Below are 27,174 nucleotides of genomic sequence, written 5' to 3'. Positions count from 1 at the left end.
ACCTTTTTAAATGTGTTTTTTAATTTGTAATATTTGTTTAAATGATAATTAATTGTGTTAATTATGGAGGTACACTTTTTTTATTTCATTTAGATGTGTGTTGTAAATTGTGTGGTGTTATAGGGTAGGAATAAAATATGACATTCATGTAATAATATTTTTTTAGATTAAAGTTAATTTGTATTACAAAATATGTATTTGTTTGTACATTTTTTGTTAGATTAAAAAAAATATATTTTAGTGTAAATTCTAAAGGTTTTATCCATTATAATATGTTTCTATGTCTTGTAAATTTTTATATTTTTGTATATGTTTTGTTTTTATTTTTTCAGTTATATTTTGTATTGTAGTTGATATTTTGTTTGTTTTTAAATTTGAATTGTCTTCACTGGGAATAGTCATTTATACCCCTACACTATCCAACACTTTTCCCACTGTTCCACTCACTGGAGTGGGAATAGTAATTTGAGAATAGTAATTTTTACCCCTACGCTATCCAACACTTTCCCTACTGTTGCACCACCTACAGTGGAAATAGTAATTGTATCCGCTTTGCTATCCAACACTTTCCCTACTGTTGCACTCATAGGAGTGGGAATAGCAAATTATCCCCATCCGCTATCCAACACTTTCCCTACTGTTGCACTGGCTGGAGTGGGAATAGTAATTTTTACCCATGTGCTATCAACACTTTCCCTACTTGCACTCGCTGGAGTGGGAATAGTAATTTTTATCCCTCCGCTATCCAACACTTTCCCTACTATTGCACTCGCTGGAGTGGGAATAGTAAATTATTTCCCTCTGCTATCCAACACTTTCCCTACTGTTGCACTTACTGGAGTGGGAATAGTAATATTACCCCATACGCTTTCCATTACTTTCCCTACTGTTGCACTTGCTGGAGTGGGAATAGTAAATTATTCCCCTCCTCTATCCAACACTTTCCCTACTGTTGCACTTGTTGGAGTTGGAATAGTAATTATTTCCCCTCCGCTATCCAACACTTTCCTTACTGTTACACTAAATGTAGTTGAAAATGTAGGTTTAAAAAATACTAGGGAGGCATGGCCAAGATGGCGGCGAGGTAAGATGTGTCTCGCTACTTCTACGCTGAGCACCCAGCATAGCACTGGCTTCTAGCCACCTGCATACCCAGGAACTTCAAGAGACGGAATCCCAACATTGCGCTACAACCGAGGAGCAGGGAGGTGCGGCAATGGGTTCTGCTGAGGCCGTGGACTCAGTGTCCGAGTCTGACACAGCGCTTCGGAATCGGGGGCTCCCGAGAGGCGGCCCTGCCTGGGGGATTGTCACGGCTCCAAAGGCAGTCCCAGAATGACAGGGACTGCATTAGCACACCAGGTGGTGGTGGTAACTGAACAGGTAGGGCCAGGCACTCTACCACCCTGGTCCCGCTGCCTCTAGCGTTGCTGTGATTCCCACGGACTAGTCTGACCTCCGAGAACCCCGAAAGGACGAACACAGGAGGTAAGACGGGAGGCAGAGAGGCCTTTCTGCGCACATTCGGACTATTCTTGGGGAGCACTGGGGAGCCCGGCGGCTTTAACTCACCCTCTAACTTCTACCACTAGACATAGGCTATGACTTCCACCCTGGGAAAGAAGGATAAGACACTGAAGGAGCTCCTTGCGCGTCCCCAGGGGGGACCCACCACGGAAAGCGCCAAGGAGGAACCAGTGAGAGGAACCAGTGACATGGGCCTTCCTCGAATCCCTGTTTATGACTCTTCGTGAAGATCTACAAACGGTCAAGCGGACCTTACCGCCGAAATCAAGGACATCCGCAGAGATGTGGGTGATATTGACGAGTGGGTGGCTGCGCTAGAATACAAGGGCGCTAAAAGAGATACAGAATTCTCGTCCCTTCAGCAGGAGGTCATTTGCATTCATGAGCAACAGGTGGACCTTCAAACACACTTCGAGGACTTAGAGAACCGTTCTTCCAGATACATCAGGATCAGATGGGGGCGAACCAATGAAGAAGCCTGCAACGTCTTCAACTACGCAAGGGTGCTCTTTAATCACATCCTTGGCAATCCACCAAACACCGACCTTAAAATAGACAGAGCACATAGATGTCAGATAAAGCTCCACCCGTAGACATTCTGGTCTGTATCCAGAATTTCCGCACGAAAGAGGACATACTCCTTAAAGCTAGGTCCATGCATCCGATCACCTTCCAAGACCAAACTCCAATCTTGTATCAGAACCTTTCTGCGCTCACCCTGCAGAAACGAAAGGTTTTTCGCCCCATCACTGGTCACCTACGCCAATGTGACATCTCATATTCATGGGGACATATGTTTCGTCTTATCTTAAGGCTGGATGGCAAACTGTATCAGCTCCGCTCACTCAGAGAAGCCAGCCAACTGCTGGGTGTTGACATTCCCAAGGACGAGAGCTGGAGCCCCTGCCCAGGCACAGGAGACGCGCAGCCGAGATGGCAACAGCAGGGCCGCCAGCGCCTCACCAAGTACACAGACCCAGCAGAGATCACTGAAGGGCAGCAGGTGGTGTTGGAGGCCTTCCCGGAAGCTTAGGTGAAGATGCAAACCTTGTGAACACCGCAGGAGTTCTCTGTTCTCTCTTCCTTTCATCTGAGGTGGGCGGTGGGGGGACCGGGGAGACACACTTGGCCCCACAATGGACCCCATGAAGATTCCCTGCCGATCCTCCCTGGGTGACGGACTGAACTTTGTAGACTTCACTTTTTCCCTTGAGTTTGCTAGACTTGTTTATATGGGGTTTTCTGTTATTTGGGTCCCACTGTTTCCTGGCCCATATCGATCTGGGGTTAAGATATGGGCTTACCTCCACAGGTGCACACTAGCTCATAGGGGCAGGCCTAACGCCGGGCCTCACACTGCATGCTACACTCCCAGACTCCTAGATGCCCCTGAATACTCTTAAAGTCCTCACGCTTAATGTGAGAGGACTTAATAACCCCATCAAACGCAGGGCGATTCTTTCATACCTGGAGAGTACAGGGGCAGACATCTGTCTCTTGCAGGAGACGCACCTGCTTTCTAAGGATTGCCACTGACTAAAGTCTTGCAAGTTTCCCACTCAATTATTTTCGTGTAGCCCTTCTAAGACAGCAGGAGTCACAATCCTAGTCTCCCAGGCGTTTCAGGGGAAGGTGGGGCAAAAGGTGGCGGAAATCAAGGAGAGGTTACTCTCATACCAGTTTTTGATTGCGAGACACATGGGTCCTTATACGCGCCTAATGGTTCCTTTTATGGGGCATTGACTGAGGTTACCGCTACAACGGAACGCAAGATCCTCCTAGGGGGTGACCTTAACATTGTATTTGACAACGCGCTAGACAGGTCGGCCCAGCCATTTAGTCAGGTAGGTGCACTTTCACAGAGAGGCTTGACTCGACTGGCGAAGCTTGGCCTGGTGGATTTTTGGCGGGTCCAACACCCACACTTCAGAGAATGCTCGTACTACTCTAATACCCATAAGACCTATGCTAGGCTGGACTACTTGATAGGCTCCATGGCACTCTGTGGCATCACGTCAGCTGTTGATATTCTCGTGGCGTCACTATCGGACCATGCTCCAGTAGTGGCCACCCTGACCCTGCCTCCACTTCAGCGGCCACACATCAGTGGCGCCTTTGCAACGCCCTTCTGCAGCAGGCTGATGTGGTTGACCAGGTACAACGCACATTAGACGAGTATTTACTACACAATGACAACCCCAACACCCTCCTGTCCACCAGATAGGAAGCACTCAAGGCCGTGCTCTGGGGCAAACTAATCGCCATCTCCATGGCAGACACTGCTGAACGTAGGCAGAAACAGGACGATCTGACAGAAAAAGTCAGGGAGCTAGAGCAATTGCATTGTTAAACGGGGGCACCTTGCACCTGGGGCCAACTGTTGGCAATGCTGGTGCAACTAGAGGCCATAGACCAAGACAGGGTGGAATATGCAGTGCTTCGTCCGCGCCATTCTTTTAATGTAAGGGGCGACAAATGTGGGCATCTGCTTGCCCACAAATTACCCGAAGCTAGACTACTGCAGGGGGTCCAAGAAATCTGAGACGAGATGGGGAGGGTAACCACAGACGATTCGACTACCGAAGAGACATTTAGGGACTTTTATGCCCAATTATACGCTGAGCAGAGGTTAGAAGCTGTGGACACTGACGCTTATCTGGCGCAAGCACATCTCTGTGCCCTGACTCCGGAACAGGCGGAAGACTTGGAAGGGGACAGACAAGTAGAAGAGGTCATAGCGGCAATGGCACATCTCAAATTAGCTAAATCTCCTTGCCCAGACGGATATACTGCACCCTTTTATAAACAGTTCTGCTCCACTCTAGCCCCCCTACTCACTAGGCTATACAACACCTTTGCGTCCCCAGGGGCGATTCCCCGATCTATGCTCGAGGCTGCTGTTGTGGTTATTCCCAAGCCAGGGAAAGATAAAACTAGCTGCTGAGCGTATTGCCCCATTTCCCTCCTGAACATATATCTGAAACTATTCATAGGATATTGGCAAGTAGGCTGGCTCCCCACATGCCGGGCTTGATAGACTCCGATAAGGCGGGATTCATCCCCAAAGACAAATGAGCGACAACATCAAGAGGGGCTTACACCTTATAGAGAAGGTGTCACGGATCCCTCGGAGACTACATGCTCCTCACCATTGATGCCGAAAAGGCCTTCGATCGGGTCCACTGGCCATACTTAGAACAGGTGTTGATTCGAGCTGGACTTGGAGAGAAAATGTCCCTAGGTCGTCCATTACGGTCAACTGACATACCTCAGCTCCCTTCCCCATTAGCAGAGGCACAAGGCAGGGGTGTCCTCTGTCACCCCTTCTTTTAGCCCTGTACGTGGAGCCTTTGGCCCAGAGAGTTAGAGCCCACCCGTTTATTACGGGCATCCGATTTGGGGGCGATACACACACCATCAGTTTATACGTGGACAATGTCCTGATGACATTGGGAGATCCCGCAGTAGCTCTGGGGGCCTTTCGGTCGGAGCTGTACTCCTTTGTAAAGGCCTCCAGGTTCAAAGTTAACTTCGCGAAGTCGACTGCTCTAAATCTCTCCCTATCCCCACACACGCAGGCACACCTCCAGAGACAGCACCCACTGCAGTGGTCTCGGGGCACGGTCCCATACTTGGGAATTCTCTTAGTGCCCACTCTGCAATCCACTGCGTCCATCAACTACGCTAAACTGTGGAAATATTACCCTATTTCCTGGCTAGGGAGGATAGTGGCGGTCAAGATGACAGATTTGCCTAAAATCTTGTACCTCTTCCAGACACTTCCTCTATGGCCACCTGATCGCTGGCTCAACCGGGTACAGTGTGAACTTCCCCTATTCATCTGGCAAGGGCCCAATCCACGATTGAAGGAACTAGTTAGCTTCCTTACACCCACTGAAGGTGGTCTCTGGATTTCTGACATTCAACTCTACTACACAGCTGCACAGTTACGACATCTAGTGGAGTGGAAACGCACTGAGTCTGAGAAACATTAGCGGGTACATCTCTCAGGAAGATTCCCTTCCTCAAGAAGCCACATAGACCCCCCAACCTCTATGCTTCTCACATTACATGTACCACCCTAACAATATCGGACCAGACCAACAAGAGACACGGGTTGTACCAAAGAAATAAATTTACTTATTTGCACTGCATGTTATAGTAGTATAATTGTTTGAGTGTTTCAGGGACTTTGAGTGAGATCTTTTGAGTTTATCTATGTGTTTTATATGAATTTTGAATTCCACTATTGATAGGGGGTTGTATTCTTTCCAGCCCAGACTTTAGCCCAGGGATGGGCAAGACTTCCTTTATACAGTGGCAAGCCACAGAATGCAGAGCATTGTGTCATTTCTTTGATATCCAGGGGGTGATCCCTTTTCCTCAGCTCAGGTCTGATTATGGACTGCATGAGTCCGAACGGCTCCATTACCTGCAGCTCTGGGCACTGGGCGCTTGACCCTGACAATAGGCCACATGCACAGAGACACCTTACCCCATATGAACGATGGTTAATCACACTATCATCTGATAGAAAACTGATCTCAGACCTCTACAAGATGCTACTTGCCTGATACAAACACACATACAACTCCAGCCGTTCCTGGTGGGACAGGGATCTGGGACGCGAACTGGGCAGTAAAGAATGGGAGGGTGTATACTATGGGCTCGACATACGGTGAGCAACATGGGCCTCACAGAAACTTTAACCAACTTAGTCACCTACTGGTATTACACCCCAGAACGCTTGCATCAAGCAGTCCCCAGGCAAAGCGCAGAGTGTTGGAGAGGATGTGGGGAGACCGGAACATCGGTCCACCTCCTTTGGGAATGCGTACACCTGCAACAGTACTGGTCTCAGATTCTGGATGAAATTGATACACATTTAGACACGGAGCTTCCAGATTCCCTGCCTACATCCCTTTAGAAGTGCAGAACCCCCTAACATACCCACTCAAGTCGAAAAGATGCCGCCAGGTAGCGATTGCACAGGGTACAGCCACTCAAAATATTCCTACTCAGACAGGCTGGCTCCGACACCTTTGGCACATACTGGGGATGGAAAATATATCTCCTACACTAGCTGGGAAGGTTTCGACATTTGGAGAGCTCCCGCAACCACTTTTGGCCATCCTTGTGCGGGAGTTTCAGGAACTTACCTGCCCCAAATATTTGCGCCTCCTGGGACTTACCACACCTGACACTACACCTCGATGAGCTTCGATACAACCATTAAAGCTACACCCCCAATGCAATCTTTAACTCGCAGTGGATGGGGGGGGATAAGGGGAGGGTGGGGCTGTTCTCTTTTGTTATTCTTTAGTTTTAGGTTTTGTTTGCTCAAAATGTCAAGCCATATGCAAGGGCTCTACGTAGCCCACAAACCTGCTGCATTGCATGCCACGCTTGTTATTTTGGCTGTCTACCCAATAAAAATTGTTAAACCATAAAACATATGTAATATTTTAATATTTTAATTTATAATATTATAATGTTAGTGTTACAGGTGTGTGTGTATATATATATATATATATATATATAGCAGCCCGTCCCGACGTTGTCCGGGTATGAATTGCTGCCGGCCAGTAGTATATTGTTTTGTAGGATTTCGTTTTGATAGCATTTCTTATCTGTGACAGGCCTGTGAAACACTTCGATTCACAGTGCACTGCTGATGCACTTAGGAGTGCGCGTTCAGTAGTGTGTGAACTCGAGTTTCCCTACTTTATTTTTCCTTGCAATATTATATAGCGCGAACTCGACAACATGGCATGAGCACAATTTACATTACAGAAGAACACATTCATTTGTGGTAGGCACGGGGAGACAAAGCGATTTGCCTGGAATCACAGGATGTTGAGCTGATGCCGAGATTCGAACGTAGCTCCCCAGCTCTAAAGTTCGAAATTCTAGAACTTGTGGCGGGAGGTGTGTCTAAAAGTGTATGTCGGTGCTGGCCATCAATGAGAGAGACCTGTACCTTTTTCAAATGGGTGGTGAAAAAAGATGAGTATGTTGCTGGAGATGTGGGCCGCCGTGCCACCAATGTACTTACCGGGGGAGGGTAAACACCCATTATTCCGCAACTTTCTTTCCGCATACTATCACTCCGCATACTTTCCTTACGAAAGTACCATGACTCCGCAATGCCATTATAATGCATGGCATTACATTTTACAACAAAATTCGTTGTAAATGCATGAATGGTAAAAGCATGTTTTTTTTAAAATGTTTGGATAAGGTAAGTATGGGTATAGGGGTATATGTTTTGGGGTACTGAGGTATATGTTTTGGGATGTTTGGGTATTTTAAGGGTTCAGATATAGTTTTGGGTTATCGGGTACAGGGGTAGTTTTAGGGTTATGGGATAGGTATGGGTTTTGGGGTACAGAGGTATTTTTAGGGTTCAGGGCTAGGTTAGGGTTTTGGGGTATAGGGCTTTTTTAGGGTTCAAGGGTAGGTTTGGGTTTTAGGGTACAGGGGTATTTTAAGGGTTCAGGGCTAGGTTTGGGTTTTGGGGTACAGAGGTATTTCTAGGGTTCAGGGCTAGGTTTGGGTTTTAGGGAACAGGGGTATTTTAGGGTTCAGGGGTACGTTTGGGTTTTGGGGTACAGGGTTATTTTTAGGGTTCAGGGCTAGGTTTGGGTTTTGGGGTACAGGGGTATTTTTAGGGTTCAGGGGTAGGTTTGGGTTTTGGGGTACAGGGGTATTTTAAGGGTTCAGGGCTAGGTTTGGGTTTTGGGGTACAGGGGTATTTTAGGGTTCAGGGGTAGGTTTGGGGTTTGGGGTACAGTGGTATTTTTATGGTTCAGGGCTAGGTTTGGGTTTTGGGGTACAGGGGTATTTTTAGTGTTATGGGGTAGGTTTGGGTATTGAGGTACAGGGGTATTTATAGGGTTCAGGGCTAGGTTTTGGGTTTTGGTGGTACAGGGGTATATTTAGGGTTTAGGGATAGGTTTGGGTTTTGGGGTACAGGGTATATTTATAGGGTTAAGATGGGTTAGTGTTTAAGGGTGTTGGGGTATTTTAAGGAGTAAGGGTGGGTTATGATTATGGGGTGCAGGGGTATTTAAAGGGAGTAAGGTGGGATTAGCACACGATATGAGACATGGCATGAAGGGCGGAATGTACCACAAGGGACTACTTTGCTGGCACGGTTCTTTTACCTTTTAAATGTATATGGTGGGCGTCTGCATAGCCTATGTACTTCTGCTGCAACTACCCTTTCCTACGCTGTATTGGGTGTTGTGATTGGTGCTGTGGTTCCTGAGATTATCCGCATCAAAGGTTTGGGCTCTCTCTTTATTATATTAGTATGGATATATATATATATATATATTACCTACTGGCGGTCGCCAGTAGGTATATATAGTTAGGATTTTTTCTCTATGGGATTTTTGAAAATTCTATGTCTAATAACTTTGGCGTTTGTGGACGGAATTGGCTGAAATTTTCAGGAAAAGGGGGGTTCGTCAAGGGGGGGCCGAGGAAAAAGGGGGGTCCCAAAACGTGTTTTTAACATTGAGTTTTCCATAGGGCGGTTGGCCTCACTTTTAGCCCGAACGGCTGAATGGATTTGCACGAAACTTGGCAAAATTGTAGGGACTGGTAGCCCGATGTGCCTTTGCTAGGTCTCAATATATGTGCTCCAGTGGATTTTGAGAAATTAACGTTCAAAAAAAGATATATATCTGTAACAGCGGACCAGGCAGCGCTCCGGTTCGCGGACTTTACGCGTTACGGAGCTTTGTGAAGCGAAGCTGATTGGTTCTCCGGCGTCTGTAAACATTCCAAACAGTCCGTAGCGGCCGCCATCTTGTCTCTCGGTAGGATCGAGAGACAAGAGGAGGCCAAAGCGAAGGGGCAAATGACCATAAGGGGGCATAGTAGATCCTCCCTGACCCTCTAGGTTTGATGTGGAGGTTTTAAAAGGGCCCCGCGGGGCAAAAAAAAAATAAAATAATAATAATCGAACGGCTGAATGGATTTGCACGAAACTTGGCAAAATTGTAGGGACTGGTAGCCCGATGTGCCTTTGCTAGGTCTCAATATATGTGCTCCAGTGGATTTTGAGAAATTAACGTTCAAAAAAAGATATATATCTGTAACAGCGCTCCGCTTCGCGTACTTTTCGCGTAACGGAGCTTTGCGAAGCTGATTGGTTCTCCGGCGTCTGTAAACATTCCAAACAGTCCGTAGCGGCCGCCATCTTGTCTCTCGGTAGGATCGAGAGACAAGAGGAGGCCAAAGCGAAGGGGCAAATGACCATAAGGGGGCATAGTAGATCCTCCCTGACCCCTTAGGTTTGATGTGGAGGTTTTAAAAGGGCCCCGTGGGCCAAAATAAAAAATAATAATAATAATCGAACGGCTGAATGGATTTGCACGAAACTTGGCAAAATTGTAGGGACTGGTAGCTCGATGTGCCTTTGCTAGGTCTCAATATATGTGCTTCAGTGGATTTTGAGAAATTAACGTTCAAAAAAAGATATATATCTGTAACAGCGCTCCGCTTCGCGGAGATAAAATTATCTCTGTATTACCTAGCTGTTGCTAACACCAGTTAGCGACCGCTAGTAGGAGATAGCGACCATCTTGGGCCCCACTTTGCATGTCAGTGATATTTATCACTAATGACATGCAAAGTGGGCATGCCAAGATGTTAGCGACTGGAAACAGTCGCTAACATCGCTATCTCCTATTACCAACTTTTGGAGATATTCGCGCTAAGCGCGAATATCTCCAAAAGCTACCACCTGCCCTGAGCAGTTCTTAGCCATGTTATCCAATGGGAGGTGGATAACATGGCTAAGAGCATTAGCTCGGTAATGCATGAATATCGCTGAGTTTTCAGCGATATTAATGCATTGCGGTCGTTTTTTATCGCATTTGCGATAAACCTTGATAATAGCAAGGTTTATCTGCGATAATTTCTGACGATGCTTAGCGGTAAAAAATTCGTTGCTAAGCATCGTTAGGGATAAATATCGCTTAACTTTGGTAATATGACCCAACGTCTGTTAACGTTCGATTCGAAGGAAATCAGGAAGTGTTGAAAAACATTGTCTGCGCCATCTTGCCTTTTTTCAAATGCCACACTTTTGTCGTGCACGGCAGTCATTTTAGATGCCTTGACCAGACCCACTCTCTGCACGCTGTCGATCCTTAGCATGGCTCCCCACCCTCGCAAGCATCTCCCCCAGGCACTGGTCACCCCCGTTCTCTGTCTTATGCATGGGTAATAAACCTCCCCCCATCTGCGCTGCTCTTCCCTGAGAATCACACCCTGTGCCCGCCCGACACCTCCCTTTCGCCCTATTCACTACCGCACCCTCTCACACTCCTTTTCCTCTGTGTCCGATTGTCCAGGCCGGTCCTAGGCTATCAGCTAGCCCTGCAGATGTAGTTTATGGCCCCAGCTGTAAAGAATCACCCCTCTTCAAAGGAGTTATAGTAGATCAAGGCCCACACTCGATGAGATCCGTCACAGCACACGCGTTCCTACTATCTGAAAACCATCCTGTATTGTGATTGGGGAGGGGACCGAGCCTGAAGCGGAAGATTCCAGGGATGACTCTTTGTACATCAAAGTTTTTACAATTATGTGTCACATTAAAAATATATAGCACTCCAACAAAGTAGTAAGATTATAAAACTTTAATAACTTATAAATATATACAACAAAACAAAAACAGTAAAAACATTTAAACATTTTTAGGGAAAAACAACGAAGTAGCGGTCGGCTGTGCGAATAGTCCCAACGCAGCACAACGTCCAGATTTCTGGACGGCACCCAGGTGATGTTGCCTGGGTGCCGCACTGATTTCGGCATCCGGCGTGGGGCGTCGCGGGGGGTGGGTCATCAGTAGCAAACTGTTGTGCGAATAGTTCCAAGGCAGCAGAACGATGGCACCAAGGTGATGTCCAGTAAGTTGCCGCACTGGTTTTGGTATCCTACAATGCTGCTCCGAATAACGGCGTGGGGCGCCCCGGGGGGGGGGGGGGAGGCGGCGTGAACGGGCCTCTCCAGGTGGAGTCTCGTCTGTTGTAGTGGGGCGCCCCTTTACCGTTTCAGTTGCCATTCCGTCCGCTTTTGGTCCACTGTGTCAAAAGCCGCAATTCAGCTGAGTTGCGCCCACTCTTGCGGTGCAGCGATAGGCGGCTGTCACAGGACTCTCAAAATGGCGGCAGGCTCTTTCCTTTTTGGGCCTGGTCCACTGAAATGGCCCTGGGACACCTTGGAAATCGGACGCTTGTCTGCTAGGTCTTGGACCCCATTCTCGAAAGCGTCCCCTCCGCCTTGAGGATTCAACAAAAGTTTTGGGGGCCCCCGACTCCTGCAGGCTTCTGGTGGGGAGCGGCTGCCATGATTGCTCGCGGAATGACCACGACGGAGCCACGAGATGGTGGTGCTTTCATGGTGACGCCAGCTTCAGTCTGAAACATCCAGAAACAAGGTGGGGCTTTCATCGTTTGGGAAAAAAAAACGTTTTCATCCAATGAAAAGTGTTATTTTTAGGTCATATGATCAAGCCTTCCATCATTAGGAAACCAAAAGTAAAATGAACCAATGAAAAGTTTTATAAACAAGTCACATGACCTGTTATGCGGCATAGGGTATAAAATGCGGAGACAATACGTTGGCACGTGAGGCGGCGTCAGTAGCGGACCGATGTGCGAATAGGCCGAAGGCAACACAACGCGCCAAGATCCGGATGGCACCGAGGTGGTGTCCAGCAAGTTGCAGCACTGGTGTGGCCATCCTACAATGCTGAAAGTCGGCGTGGGGCGCCCCGTTGGCCTGTGAGTTCGCGTCAGTAGCGGACCGATGTGCGAATAGGCCGAAGGCAGCACAACGCGCCAAGATCCGGATGGCACCGAGGTGGTGTCTAGTAAGTTGCCGCACTGGTGTGGCCATCCTACAATGTTGAAAGTCGGCATGGGGCGCCCCGTTGGCCTGTGAGATGGCGTCAGTAGCGGACCGATGTGCGAATGGGGCCAAAGGCAGCGCAACAATATTTTCTGAATAGAAGACACCACAAGGCGCTGAGATGCCAAGATCCGGATGGCACCGAGGTGGTGTCTAGCAAGTTGTGGCACTGGTGTGGCCATCCTACAATGGTAAAAGTCGGCGTGGGGCGCCCTGTTGGCCTGTGAGATGGTGTCAGTAGCGGACCGATGTGCGAATGGGGCCAAAGGCAGCGCAACAATATTTTCTGACTAGAAGACACCACAAGGCGCTGAGATGCCAAGATCCGAATGGCACCGAGGTGATGTCTAGCAAGTTGCTGTACTGGTGTGGCCATCCTACAATGCTGAAACTCGGCGTGGGGCGCCCCATTAGCCTGTGAGATGGCGTCAGTAGCGGACCGATGTGCGAATGGGGCCAAAGGCAGCGCAACAATATTTTCTGAATAGAAGACACCACAAGGCGCTGAGATTCGGTTACCACCGAGGTGATGTCTAGCAAGTTGCCGCACTGGTGTGGCCATCCTACAATACTGCTCCGAATAACGGCGTGGGGTGCCCGAAGGGGGGGGAGGGAGGCGGCGTGAACGGGCCTTCCTAGGTGGAGGCTCGTCTGCTGTAGTGGGGCGCCCCTTTACCGTTTCAGTTGCCATTCAGCTGAGTTTCGGCCGCTCTTGATGCTACAGAGACAGGCGGCTGCAACAGGACTCTCAAAATGGCGGCCTGTTCTTTGGATTTGGGCCTGGTCCACTAAAATGGCCCTGGGACACCTTAGAACTCGGACACTCGATTTTTTTTTCCTTTCCTCTACATGCAAAAAAAGGTAAATGCCCGGTACGTTACACGCTTCATCTGCAACGATGTACTCTCCAGAGGAACCGGAAAAAAATATAGTTATGGTAACTATACCATGCATCGTCATATGGAGAGGTGGCACCAATTAATTATAGTGCTGCATAAAAGAGAGATTTGGAGGAGAACCCCCGACCTGCCAGTACATTCATCAAAGAAGTGGCACTGACAGCATCAGAGGCAAGGGAAACGGTCCCAAATATTTAGAAGAACTTTGGAAAGATTAAAATGACATGTTTAGATTGTGGCAAATTAATTTCATGTGGACAGATGAGTGTTACTCTAATAAATACAGCATATGAACATCATCATAGTCGATGGTTGGTAGAGACATTTTGACTATATCCTGGACCTGCCCGTCCTCGCCCAAAATGGCGCCGGAATAAATGGGACTCGTAACTCCTTGTTGTGTACTGGTTGCAGAACCTTGAAATCACGAGATACGTATGCAGTTTTGAAGCACATGGCGGGCGGGGACGAGAATTGATTGAATATTTCGACATCCCTATTGATATTAAGTTCTGATGTGTTATTGATTACTGTACTATTGAAAGTTCGAATTAACGTCACCCATGGTACTTGCCCGCAAATGTATATCTAGATAATTTTATTGTAACTGGCCCTGTCGTATTTTAATTATAAAATGTACGTCCACCGATTCCGCAACTGTTAGACACCTTAGTTCTTGCAACCTAATGGCCCGCCCGTTACGTTCCTCTACAGTGTAAATGTCTACTCATCATATACGATTACAGTTTGCTCCGTGGCCGGCCGACGTGGTTATAGGCTCGTATTTGTATAATGAAATTTTCACAATAAAGGTTTTTAAAAGAAAACATGGTAGTAGTATATACATTGGTAAAGTTTTTAATAATAGTCACTGTTTTAGAATCATTAAAAGGCAAGTGAAATAAAGCAGACCAATTACATGAAGGGTAAAAGGTATAATACGCAGGAACGCAGTAAAGATAAATGGTCAAGGGCTGTTGTGTTTTCTACTCCTGCAACATAAAGTGATCGATAAGAATCTCATATTCAGGTGTATCGGCGACTAAGACAGCAGGTCGACCCTCTTTTGCTCAACGGCTCCGTCATGGGACGAAGAAACGCCCTTTTTCTCGAAAAAAGAATATATTTTACTTGCAGGACAATTGTAAATTTTCCGGGAAAGTACATTAGCCTGGAACATTATAACATATATTTAAGAAAAAATAATGTTTGGAAGTAATAAAAAGCGTAATTTTTAGGTCATATGACCAAGCCTTTCATCATTAGAATAAGAAAAGTAAAATGAACCAATGAAAAGTTTTATTAACAAGTCACATGACCTGTTATGCTTACGTTACGCGCTGCGCGTCGCGCCTCGGATGACTTCCGGATGCGCTAACGCGGCGCGTCATATGACGCATTACGCGACAACGCAGGTCCAGAATATAGTCAAAATGTCTCCACCAACCAGCGGTCGGAACACAACCCCTTTCAGCAGGCTAAATAGTTCTGTTAAATGACAACAGAAGGGACAGGCAACAAGAACCATCAGTCAAAGAGGGGAGGGCTAGTTCTTCTCTACCGGGTTACATTGGGGCGCTACCGGAACTGATCGAATTGGTAGTCTACAGTGTTTCTGGATGTTTCAGACTGAAGCTGGGGTTAGCATGAGAGCACCACCATTTCGTAGCTCCGTCGTGGCCATTCCGCGAGCAATCATGGCAGCCACTCTTTATCGTTATTTTGGGCGAGGTGGGTGGCGGAGCCGAGCTGTATTGCAGCCATCATGGTGTGGAGTTCAGTTCATCTCACTAGTTTCGTATTTGTCATGAGGGGTTGTTCCTAATGTTTCTATTTTAGCTAGGTCAAAAAGAGATCCCATTAGTGGCCTACTGATTTTGCTCGATTCCTTTTGTTTTTTTACACGATTTTTCGTTATCTGCAAAGACTAAACAGAGTATTGCGACTCTGTGTTTGTTTGTAAATAGAGAATGAACCAAAGAGAACCAATTCTAAAACAGTAAATGCTTGGATAACAATCAATCAAATGGAGAGAGAAGCAGGCACGACGTATTACAACGGGGGCAAAGGCCTGCGTTAACTACCTTTCACTATCTGCAAAGAGAGAGTACTCCTAATAGAAATGAGGGGGGGGGGCAGCATTCAAAGCAGATCAGTGTGCATAAACACGAAAATGTTTTTACTTACCACGTACTTGACATTCGACAGCTTATGATATTTGCTATTAAAAAACCATTGAAATTCACTGAAAAAACCATAGGTTATAGACCATATATAGTTAGGAATTAGCATTTACAAAACCTTGAAAATTCACTGAAAAAACCATAGGTTATAGACCATATATAGTTAGGAATTAGCATTTACAAAACCTTGAAAATTCACTGAAAAAACCATAGGTTATAGACCATATATCGTTAGGAATTAGCATTTAAAAAACCTTATTTTACGCACACAAAACCATTGAAATTCCATATATAGTTAGTTGCACTAACTATATATCGCGCACCCGCAATCCACTGCTGATGATGTCACATATTACATCATTCATGACATGGTCAGTGACATCACTGATGACATCTCAAATGACATCACTGATGACATCACTGATGACATCTCATTTGACATCAATGACCACATCACTGATGATATCATTCATGTGACAATACAATGCATCTCCTCACATTTTAATATAACCTCTGTTTCACCCAGTGTTAAATACAGAGTATAATTTTTGAAACCATTGACACACCAATACTAGTTACTACATACGCACTCACTGATTCCTACGTCTACACACACCTTCACTCATTCACCCATACAATCATTCATACATACACTCACTCATCTTTACAACACTATCATATGCACTCATACACCTATACAGACACTCACAGTCTGCCACTCATCCATGGAGTTACTCACACACCTAGTCAGTCCTGTAAAGAATCAATGACACTTCCATTTTCTTGTCTATACAGTTAAACATAGAGCACCTTACATTTTCAAACATATACTAACACATACTTACCTTCTTATACAATCATTGATACAAGTACACATTGATCTGCACAGAGTCACACACCTCCCAGCCAGCCACACACACACTCAGTCTCCCATACAAATACTTGGGCAATCAATCAATAACCCATATAGTTACTCATATAGCTACTGATCAACACATGCAGCAGTTTACAGAACAACAGACATAATGATGCACAAATTAAGACAGTTTAGTCACTAACCCATGCACTCAGTGTGACACATTTAATCACTCAGTCATACAGTCAGTCATGCACCTACTAAATCCTTCGTCCAGACACTTACACATCCACTCATTCTTCAATATGTAAGACATATTTAAACTTTACAGAAACAAAAAATCACTGGATGTTGTTATCAGTCATGTCATCAGTGATGTCATTTGAGATGTCATCAGTGATGTCATCTGTGATGTCACTGACCATGTCATGAATGATGTAATATGTGACATCATCAGCAGTGGATTGCGGGTGTGCGATATATAGTTAGTGCAACTAACTATATATGGAATTTCAATGGTTTTGTGTGGGTAAAATAAGGTTTTTTAAATGCTAATTCCTAACGATATATGGTCTATAACCTATGGTTTTTTCAGTGAATTTTCAAGGTTTTGTAAATGCTAATTCCTAACTATATATGGTCTATAACCTATGGTTTTTTCAGTGAATATATATATTACCTACTGGCGGTCGCCAGTAGGTAGTTATAGTTAGGACCTAGTTTCCATAGGAAATCCTCAACATTCTATTTGGATTAACTTTGGCCCTGGTGGATGAATCTTTGCGAATTTCTCAAAAAAGATGGCTCGGTCCGTTGCGCTCCTTCCCTGAAAGTTTGGGGGGGAATGGTGAAGTGGGGGCTGAGATAAAAGGGGGGTCCCAAAATGTGTTTTCTCCATGTTATTTTCCATAGGACGTTTAGACACGGCTACAGGTCAAACGGCTGAATGGATTTATAAGAAATTTGGCAAAACTGTAGAGTCCGGCTCGCAGATTACGCTTTTTTTGGAATGGTGTAAATCTGTTCAGTAGTTGCTGAGAAAATTAAAGTTAAAGTCAATTATATATCTATAAGCGCGCACGGGTGCGCGCACTCAAGCGGCTGCGCGCGAGCGGAATTTTTTTTTGCTGCGTGACGTCTGTTAACGTTCGATTCGAAGGAAATCAGGAAGGGTTGACCGCCATTTTGTCACTGCGAGTAAATATATTGTCATTTCAAAGCGTTGGAACATGGAAAGGGGAGAAGGTAGAGATTGTTTTGCTGCGTAGGTTCTCTCAGGGTGTGCAGTAAGGCCCTTAAACACGAAAATATATATATATATTTTTTTTTTTTAAGTTGCGGGGTGCGCGCACCCGGGCGCGCACACCTATTTGCAAGAGTGTGAAAATGGAGATAAATCAGAAGTTTGAGTGCTTTGATATAAGGTGGCTCTGAAAAGAGCCCTTGTGTTAATTGAGTTTTTTCTGCATTTATAAGTAAGTACCGATGCAGAGTCTGATGTTGCAGAGGAAGATTTTGTTTCCCTCATCCGTGAAATGAACACCATCTGTCCTATAGATGTCTTGCATGTGGTAACGCAAGTTGTTGTGGTAAATAGAACCCATGCTATAATCTCTGAGGAAAGCAGAAACAGATTTATTAACATGTCTCCTTGCTTTCTCAATTTGTGCACAATGTTGATTGGACCAATTCCATTTCTGTCTTTGGCATATATTGGAATATACCAAGGCAGTTCGAGGAAAAAGTGTCATCAATTGTCTAAAGGTGTCTTTTAGAAGCATTTCCAGACCTACCCCAGTCAATGTGCCTAGATCGTTCCCACCACAGTGCACAATTATAAGGTCTGGTTCTGGGAGATACATAAACGTTTTCACCAATGGTATTAATTGGTGACATCTTAATCCTCTTTGACCAATCCACGTTATCTGCACATTTGGTAAATCAAGGTTGGAAATTCGTCTGCTTGCTGCATATTTTCCACTCCAGTGAATATAGCTGTGTCCTAAAAGCCAAACCTACATTTTCAAGGTAGATGTACTCGTACTCCGATGGGTTCTGGAAGAGGAATGGCAGTTAGAAGCTGAAAGTCAGGATAAAAAAATGGATGAGGCTTGGTGTGGTTGAAAAACAAAAAATGATTGGTTGATTCTAATACGTGAAGATTGAAGACTACGTTGCATGTTAATGTTATGTAAAAGAAAAAGTAGTATTGGGTGTGAAAAAAATGACATGTAACAGAGCTGGGGATAGGCAGGTGTTTCTGGAGGGAAAACAGTGTTGTTAGTTTGCTGTAGAACGTTGAGATATGAACTTTTGACCTGTGCCTTCAGCCAGGTGCAGAATGAGGTGTTACCATGGAAACAGCCAGAGATGGCAGTGGGTGATGGGTGACTTTTATGTGACATTGAAAATATTGTGAGGGACAACCAACTGAAATGTAAATTTGAATACAAAATTTTGCGGGAGGAAATATGATTGGCTGAAGAGACATATATGAGTCTGTAATGACTGGATATCTGTGCCATTGAATTTTGGTTGCAGTGATAGCAGCATAATTGAGACTTCCGTCAAACGAATATCTATTTTGTGACTGTCACTGTTGTACATCGTACAAAGCATTGGTAAAGGTAAGTCTGTAACTGTTTGTTTTGTCATGTACCGTAAAATATGGTTTACTCACAAACAATGATTGATTTTCCTCATAGTTCTGACCATGAGGTTGTACACAGATTTGTGCAGTAAATGTGTTCGTAAATTGAGGTACCAAACGGAGTATAAAAATATCTCTCTCACTCCTGCTGTTTGACTGCATCTTCATCTCCCTTCTGTTTTCCGTCTCCGTTGCCCTGTGTTATCTTATTGTGTGTGTGTCTGTCTGTGTCTGCCTTCAGTCCGGGTTGAGGAACTTTGTTGTGTAGGCACACACAGATAGTCTCATCAAAGTAGTTGGAACGTTTTGAAAAAACTATTTATATAATTGAAATGCTTTTTTGAAGCGCTAGTGAATGTTTTCTTTCACAATTATCACTCGGTTGTTTCCATAGAGCAGAGGGTATGTTGTATTTCACTACTTAGTGCCTCTGCATCTGCACTCTGTTCTCTGGTGGCTGGCGGAGAAGTGTATGTTATTGTGGAGATTAAAGCGTGATAAGGAGTGAAATACGACATAGCGTCTTGTCTGTAGAAGCGTGGGAGCAGTGATTAACACTGAGAGAAGCGGAACTGCGGTAGTGCTTGCTAAGAGTAATAAATTATTTTTTACAGAGGTACAACTGTCTGATGGTGCGCGACCTACTAAGAAAGGGTTCACGGGCTGTTATAGGCCTGTGGGTTCTAGTATGAGTAAATCAGGTCGACAAAAGAAAATATTAAGTTAGTACAGCTGAAGTTACGTGGAACACATGAATACTGTTTCAATATACAATCATTTTAGTTGAGATTATGGATTAAAAGAGAGAACGTGTATATTTGAAATGTTTATTCAGAAATGCACTGTTTTCAAGGCAAGTTTCTTATCTAATACGAGTACAGACATTGCAAAAAACAAAGTAATCGGTATAGCCACTAGTACATAAAATACAAACGGTATAGTTGATGAAAAATGAATATGGTTTAGCAAAATTAATTATACACTCTTATGAGGAAGTATATTGGGGCAGATTTATGAAGGCCTTGCGCCGCCGGTGCGTCAATTTTAACATGGGAAAAAGTGACACACCGGCGGCGCAAGGCCTTCATAAATAAGGCTCATTATATGTTAATAAATGGAAGATGGTCTCTGGCCTTTCAGTTTAGGAACGATACATGAAAATGCTAGTGGTTAGACAATATGTCTTTATCAATGAGCTCTCTGCATGCGAAGCACTATCACGTTTCTGTTATGCTATTGTGTAAGGGAAAAAAAACGCGCCAAAACCGACAAAATAGCGAGAGGTGCATTTATGTAATGTGTTGGATCGTTCGCAAATCAGTGTTGAGAAGAACTACTGTATTGAGATATCTTTTGAAGGTTGCAGTATTGCATTTGAAGTACAGTACAAAAAACAATGGAAATATTATTGAAAGAACATATGTTTCTCTTATGTATTAAAAAATATTTTAGTTTATGGAAAATTAAAGGAGCAGAGGTGTGTGAGGCGGAAATAAGCAGTTCAAATGCGAAATGGCGTTTACAGTTATAAAAAACTCATTCTATATTTACACATTAATTAGGGCACATGTAGCATATATTACCGAGTTTTGCTTCGAGTACGTTTGAAAGAACATAAGATAAAATATACAATAGAATTGTTGAGATTAGACTTTAATAAAAATAAAGTTCAAAATCGAGTAGCTGAAGAAAAAAAATTTAGTCCACAGAAAAGATCAAAATTTAACCAGCAGGAAATCATAATGTCCACTGTTAGTAAAGCCAATAGGTCTGTTCATGTTAAGAAAATATCCAAGAAAACGTGAAAAAGATAGGGAGGCAAAACGAAATGTGGACGTCAATGGCTTGCATAACAGCCATCCAAGTATTGTATAGGCAAAGTAGGCAGCAAGTGCCTCTAACAGGAAGTCACTGTTATGATCCGAAAACATGTCAGCCATCCAATTGAAAAGAGGAAAGCAGCATTCATGATCTGTTATTATCGGAGCCTCTAGTACCATCAGAGGACAGCTCGGTGGGTTTTCAATGTAGCTGTCTGACAGGAAATCTTGCGCCGCTGCGAATATATTCCAATGACCTCGAAGTCCTTGTATCGCTGCAAAGGCCATAATCCCTCCGTTGGAACATAGCTGTTCATGATCAATTAACGGATTCATGAGATGATTGTAATTCACTTCAGGAGGTACCAAGTTGCAGAGACATAAGTCCAGGGCCCACATGAAATCACAGGCAATGAAATACAGGATGTACACAGGTGAAATAGGAATATCGACCTTTCCATAATACTGTAATTAATGATGCGTCAGATCTTAATATCAATTCATTGTCCGAATGTTCAAGCAATACTCATCCCCTCCCGCCATGTGCTTCAAGAACTGCATCCATATTTCATGATCTCAAGTCTGAGCATCCAGAACACAACGGGGAATTGCGAGTTTCGTTTATACCGGCGCCATTTTGGGTGGGGTCAGGCGGGCCCAAGTATAGTCAAAATGTCTCCACCAACTCGGGGTTGGACCAGAATCTCTTTCGGCAGTCCAGAAGTTCCGTTAAGGGGCAACAGAAGGGACCGGTGACATGAACCATCAATCAAAGAAAAGGGAGGGGCAACAATCTTTCCTACCGGGTAATACTGATGTTCCACCGGAACCGATCTAATCAGTAGTCTGCAGGATTTTTGGTCATCCAAACTGAGGCTGGCATCAGCATGAGAGCGCCAACGTCTCGTGGCTACGCTTTGGTCGTTCTGCGGGCAATCATGGCAGTCCTTTCCCATCGGGGGCGGTCGGAGGCCCGCGGAGGCCGAGGGCCCTCCGCAGCTCTCGTAGAATCTTCAAAGTTGAGGAGAACGCCTCTGGACAGGGGCCCATTTTCTGGTTAACAGGCGACCAGGCCAACTTTTCACGCCAGGCCCATTCCTGCAAAGTCGACCGCCATTTTTAGGAGATCTGCAACCACCGGCAGTCACTGGGTTGCAAGAGCAGATGGACTCCAGCCTGTCGGGCGAAGCATCGTTGCACCGCCACAGTGGACGAGACCCTGCTGGGTGAGTGGAGCGTCGCTGCACAGCAAGAGTGGACGAGTCCTTTGCCGGGCGCGTGGAGCGTCCCTATACCGCCACAGTGGACGAGACCCTGCTGGGTGAGTGGAGCGTCGCTGCACCGCAAGAGTGGACAAGTCCTTTGCCGGGCGCGTGGAGCGTCCCTATACCGCCACAGTGGACGAGACCCTGCTGGGTGAGTGGAGCGTCGCTGCACCGCAAGAGTGGACGAGTCCTTTGCCGGGCGCGTGGAGCGTCTCTATACCGCCACAGTGGACGAACCCTTTGTCGGGTGCGTGGAGCGTTGAGGGTGCAGCTGAGGGGCCTCCACCTGGGGAGGCGGGAGAGGCTCGTCCGCACCGCCTCTCCCACCCAGTGCACCCCACGGCGTCTTGCTGACATTTGTTATGGCTGGACCAGGCGATGAAGAGAGGGGGGGGTCGGAGGCATATGCAAGACATCCCCCCCTCGTGGCCTCCAAGGCGCCGAAAGAGGAAGGGAATGGGAAGACCAGTACATCTCGGGTCGGGCCCATGCCTTCTCCGGCCGAAGGCGGCCGGCCGCTCTTTGCCACGGCCCCAGGAACGGATCCCTTGGCTCATCCTGGGGACAGGCCTTGGCACGTGGTGTCGCCTCCGGACTATTCGCGTAATGGTTTTCCACCCCAGGCCGTTGCCGACGGCTTTTGTAGACTTTCTGACGCCCAAAAACCCTACTAGAAAGCAGCCCAAAGTAGCCCAACATTGCTACTTTGGGGAAGGAGGGACAGGGACGGCGTCAAGTAGATGGCGAAATGCATTGTGGGTTTGTTGCTGCGGCCGTTTGTCATGTAAATAGTTGTTTTAATATATTTTTGTTCAAGAATAAAAACGTTTTAACCTGTTATTTTGCTGTCGTGTGGTATATTTCTAATATTTGTCTAGGGTTTGTCGTTAATTGGGCGGGGTGTTCGGTGGAGCCGAGTTGTCTCGCAGTCATCATGACGTTGAGTTCGGTTTTCCTCACTAGTTTCATATTTCCCTGAGGGGTTGTTCCTAATGCTTCCATTTCAGTGAGGTTGAAAAGAGATCTCATCAGTGGCCTACTGATTTCACTCGATTCCTTTTTGTTTTCCCTAACGATTTTTATGTTCTTTTATTTGCTAGCACGATACAGCGGCTAATCCGCATTTTCTTTATATATGTCCTTTCTATTAGGGGTGTCCTCCGGTGGAGCCAGATGGTCTACCTCTAATAAATGGTCCGGGCTGAACCAACTACTGAGCAATGGGGGGAAGATAGGCATGACGGGTTACAACGGGTACAAAAGTCAGCACTACCTATCCTTCACTATTTTGCGGAGACTAGGTAGAATTTTCTATTCTACAGTATTCGCAAATAGGGAATACCCAAAGAGAGAACCAAATCCAAACAGTCAAGTTCGGACAAACAATCAATCAATCAAATGAGGAATAAAATAGGCGCGACGGGTTACAACGGGGGCAAAAGCCTGCGCTACCTACCCTTCACTATCTGCAAAGAGAGAGGTCTTCCTGTTCCTCTCTGTTTGTAGGCAGAGAAGATCCTTTCCGAGAACCAATTCCGAACGATCAATGTTCGGTCAAACAATCAATCAGTGGGGGATAAAAATAGGCACGACGGATTACAACGGGGGCAAAAGCCTGCGTTACCTATCCTTCACTATCTGCAAAGACTAAACAGAGTATGGCGACTCTGTGCTTATTTGTGAATAGGGAATCACCCAAAGAGAACCAATTTCGAACAATCATAGGCTATTGGCAGTGGGGAGAGAGGGCATGACACACAAAATGGCTGTTACTTACATGCATGATGGGGCCTAAAAGGGACTAGATGGCGTGGCCACTGTTTCGCGACTTTCACTTTACTTTCAACAGTGGCTGTGGTGAACATAAATGAACGCCGCTTATGTATACTTAATTTTAGTCATTTTACACAAAAAAGGGTTCAGGCAGATCAGGTCGTTCTACCCCTTTTCTATGTTTGCCCGGCGTTAGCTTCTCACCCAACTCACGATTACCAAATAAAGAGGCAGGCGCTGGAGACTGGAAGGCAGGAAACAGGAGTTTATTTCCGACGGAACAAAACACGTCAAATCAGACAACAGGGTATCTTCTCGAGGTGCTCTGACAAGTTTCTCTACGGCTCCGTCTTTTATACACAGGTTTATGATGCACAAACATTCCTTATTGCAATAAAAACACTCTGAAGTACGAAAGGCATGTTTGGAATCCCAGCTTCAGGCCTATTCCCATACCGGTCGCTCTGATCTCGTTTCCCCTCCCAAATGTAACATGTGATTGTAATCTACAGCCGGACATTCCGACAGGACATGAGAGCAAAAGGGGGGGGGTCAGATCTGAAGTTGGGCAGGCGATAAGATCACGTTTTGCTATGTGGGGCCGGGGGGGGTACATCCACGAGACCTAGGTTTATGACATGGGGCTGGGTCGAGAGGCCAGGTGTAGCCGGGGGGGGGGTGTCATCAGAAGAGAGGAAGGATGTTCCTGGGAGGAAAGCAGGGGTGTCGGTCGGATCTAGGGGTGTGAAGGTCTTAATTAATCACCGCTCCTCTAGTGTGAGGCGAGGTCCAACTGTAGGGAGCAATAAACTGCATCTGTTGGACTAGGTGATGGCCTGGGATCAGGCCGGGCAATCGGGCAGGGAGGAAGAGGTTACCAAAAGGGCCTGCTCTATGAATGAGATGAAAAGGGTGTGGGGGGGTTCCGCACGGGATGTGGCTCGGAAGCAGGGCCGCGCTGGAGGTGCGTTTTAGGGCCCAAGTAGGAGAGGCCGGGGGCTGTCGGGGCGCGGGGGGGAGAGAGAAAGAGAGATGTAGGCTATTGGCAGTGATCAGAGAGGAAATGGCACACAAAATGGCTGCTATCTATGTTCGTGATGGGGCCTAAAAGGGGGCAAGATGGCGGGGCCACTGTGCCGTGACTTTCGCTTTAACCGCAACAGTGGTGAGGGTGAACACAAATGAACGCCGCTTATGTACATATACATTTTCATTTTCCACACCACATGAAACCTGCGTCAGGTTTCATATAGGCGTTTTGTTGCAGGGTGGGCATTCATTTGCATGAAAGCCCTGTAAAACTAACACAGTGAAATTTAGAAGATTTCACTGAGTCAGCTTTATAGCATTGCTGAATCAAATCCTTACGCCTGTTTGAAACAGGCATAAGGAGTGATGCACCATGCAATGTGTGGCTTGCTCCTGTGCATTGCAGTAGACATGTCGCGCTTACGACGTGATTCCTGCAATGTGCTGCTTTTGCGGCACAGATGTGTGACGCATCTGTGCTGTTTTTGCTCAATGGTGCTCCACATTGTAAATGCGGCACACCATGGGTGGCAGAGCAGCGGTGCACATTAACTGGTGCATCTCTGGGGATGCGCCAGTTTACATAAATCTGCCCCTTTACGTTTAAGTATGAGCAGGGGACACAGAGTTGGTGAGGCTTATCCAAGGTTAAAAAGAGATGAGTCCTGTTCACTGAAAACTTGGACATAGGCCTCACCTCCTCAGCATCGCTGGACATGGCTAAATAATAGCTGCAAAATGTTACTCTTGTTAAACAATTTTACTATTATAGTCTCTGAGATTTGTCTCTTACTCTGCAACATCTTATTGTTGTTCTCTTTCTTTAAAGATAACGACAACATCAACCATGAGTGATAATGAGCAATCCGTTGATCTCGATCTTATCGTTGAACTTGTCATTGAAACGTCAGTGGAAGTGGATCCCTTAGATGATTTAAATCCTGAGGATGATGAAGAACATGATGAGGATGCCGATTTGTCAGAATTGTATGACATAGGGTGGGAAGCTGACGTGCTTGAGACTATGGAACTATAAACATTTATTTTTAAAATTTACTGGAAATAAAAAGTAAAAATGTAAACCGTTTCATTTAAAATTAAACACAACTTGAAAAACATGTTATGTGTAGTGTCTTTAATAAAATAGTCAAATATGCTCATAAAAATATTTCTAAACCAATGAAAAGTTTTATTAACAAGTCACATGACCTGTTATGCTTACGTTACGCGCTCCGCGCCGCGCCCCGGATTGCTTCCGGGAAGCTGCGCTTCGCGCCTCGCGCACCGGAGCACTTCCGGGTGCGCTAACGCGGCGTGTCATATGACGCATTATGCAACAACGCGATACGTCGTTGGGGCTCCACCGGAACTGATTGAATTGGTAGTCTACAGTGTTTCAGGAAGTTTCAGACTGAAGCTGGCGTCAGCATGAGAGCACCCCGTGGCTACGTCGTGGCCATTCTGCGAGCAATCATGGCAGAAGCTCCCCACCGGAACTCTGCGGGAGTCGGGGGCCCCGGTGACTCTTGTAGAATCTTCAAGGCTGATGGGACGCTTTGGGAATGGGGCCCATGCCGTAGCAGTGAAGCGTCCGAGTTCCAGGGTTGTCCAGAGCCATCCTTGCAGGCCAGGCCCAAGTCTGTGGAGCCGACCGCCATTTCCTGAGCTCCGTGGCAGCCGCCTATCGCTGTACCGCAAGAGTGGGTGCAATTCAGCCGGATGGTGGGTGAGACACTGTAATAGCAAGAGCAGGCGTAATTGAGCTGGCCGAGCGAGGCAATGTGCCGCAGGAGCGGGCGCAACTCATCTTGTCGAGTGACGCGCTGGGGTGCAGCTGAGAAACCTCCACCTGGGGAGGTGGGGGAGGCTCGTTCGCGCCGCCTCTCCCTTCCAGTGCACCCCACGCCGTCTCCTGGCGCAGGTATATGTGATGGTTGGACCAGGGCACCGCAGGACGTGTCTTCAGGTCAAACGGATTGTGGGACAACGTCCAGAATGGAAGAGTCACCAAAGGCTAAAAGTTCCGCCGGATCCCGGGAGTCGGCCGCCTATGTCGAGTGAAGTGCTGGGGTGCAGCTGAGAAACCTCCACCTGGGGAGGTGGGGGAGGCTCGTTCGCGCCGCCTCTCCCTTCCAGTGCACCCCACGCCGTCTCCTGGCGCAGGTATATGTGATGGTTGGACCAGGGCACCGCAGGACGTGTCTTTAGGTGAAACCCTCAACTATGGTACCCAACATCCAGGA

Source organism: Lissotriton helveticus, chromosome 5_1 (genome assembly GCF_964261635.1).
Source record: "Lissotriton helveticus chromosome 5_1, aLisHel1.1, whole genome shotgun sequence".
In the NCBI taxonomy this organism is placed as follows: Eukaryota; Metazoa; Chordata; class Amphibia; order Caudata; family Salamandridae; genus Lissotriton; species Lissotriton helveticus.
This window is presented reverse-complemented; position numbering follows the sequence as displayed.